Genomic DNA, 1,827 nt, shown 5'->3' on the forward strand with positions numbered 1-1,827 from the left:
CCAAGTTATCCTTACCATTGTTCAGAACAAAAAATTTACAACCAAAAACATGTAGATGAGAAATGTTAGGTTTTCTACCTTTGAAGAGTTCATAGGGGGTTTTCTTAAGAATAGGTCTTATAAGAACTCGATTCGAAACATAACACGCAGTGCTAACTTTACCAGCCCAGAAATATTTTGGGAGGTTAGTTTTATTTGACATTGTTCGAGCCAGTTCTTCTAAGGACCGATTCTTTCTCTCTACAACACAATTTTGTTGAGGTGTTCTAGGAGAAGAAAAATTGTGGTTTATCCCAAGATCATCATAGAATTCCTCAAAAGAAGAGTTTTGAAATTCTCCCCCATGATCACTTCGTATAGTAGCGATTTTTAGAGATTTTTCATTTTGAACTCTTTTAGCATAAATGCTAAAGGCTTCTTATGAACTAAGAATAGAGTCCAAGTATATCTAGAAAAATCATCCTCTATAACAAGAGCATAGTAATTACCACCAAAACGTTTGGTCATTGAGGGACCAAATAAATTCATATGAAGTAATTGTAATGGTCTATCGGAAGAAACCATGTGCTTTGGTTTGAAAGAGGTTTTTGTTTGTTTACCCATTTGACAAGCACTACATAGTTTGTCTTTAACAAACTTCATTTTGGGTAAACCAACAACTAAATCTTTCTTAATGAGTTTATTCAAATGTTCCATGTGAATATGAGCAATTCTTCTATGCCAGAGCCATCCATCATGATTATCATTAGCTACTAAACATGTTATAGGTAAAGCAGAATCCATGTCAATCATATATATATATTATTTATTCTCTTACCAATAAGTTTAGAATTATTAGAATCCTTACTTTCAATGATGCACTTATTTGGGTAGAACACCACATGAAATCCTTTGTCGCATAATTGANTTATCTGGGTAGAATGCCACATGGAAGCCTTTGTCACATAATTGACTTATGCTCAGAAGGTTGTGCTTGAGTCCTTCAACATATAGTACACCTTCTATAGTTGTTGATGATGGTTTTCCAATTCTACCAACTCCAATAATTTTTCCCTTGTTGTTATCACCATATGTGACATTTCCTTTGTCCCTTGGAGTCAGGACAGAGAATTTACTTTTATCGTCCGTCATGTGTTTTGAGCAGCCACTATCCAAGTACCATAAATTGGAGGCGGCTCTCAAATTTTCCTACAAAACAAATTAAAATGATTTTATAGGTACCCAATGTGATTTGGGTCCTGCGGGGTTAGCACCTTTTTCTATCCATTTTTATTGGCCAGATGACACACCATATTTTCTAATATGACAAGTGTTAGGTGTGTGACCAATTTTATCACAGTAAGAACAAGTGGGTAGATGTTTATGTGTCCAAGATTTTATTTTAAAAATAGGATTAATATGGACACTTTCTTTATAAAACTATATAGTGCTTCCTACGATTGTTTTTCCTAAGATATTCTCATTTTTAACCACACAACTATTTGCATAACCAAGACTTCTATGGTCTATTGAATGTCTTTTTTTTATGATCTTTTCTAAATTGTGACTGCTATTGTTGAGTTTATTAAGTTCAAGACTTATGGCTTTCCAAAATAAAAATTTCATTTTTATGTTTGAGGAAAAGTTTGGAAAGCTTAAAATATTCTTGATGTAAATCATTGAAAGCATTTTGTAACTCATCATATGAAAAAGTATCATTTGGTTCAGAGTTACTAACCTCATATTCGTCATTTGAATTGTGTGAAGCCGTCAATGAAATATGTGATTGCTCCTTAATTCTGAGTTCTGCATTTGAACCATCATCTTTATCTTCTGATATAACATTTG

The sequence above is a fragment of the Lupinus angustifolius genome, chromosome LG05 (genome assembly GCF_001865875.1).
Source record: "Lupinus angustifolius cultivar Tanjil chromosome LG05, LupAngTanjil_v1.0, whole genome shotgun sequence".
NCBI lineage: Eukaryota > Viridiplantae > Streptophyta > Magnoliopsida > Fabales > Fabaceae > Lupinus > Lupinus angustifolius.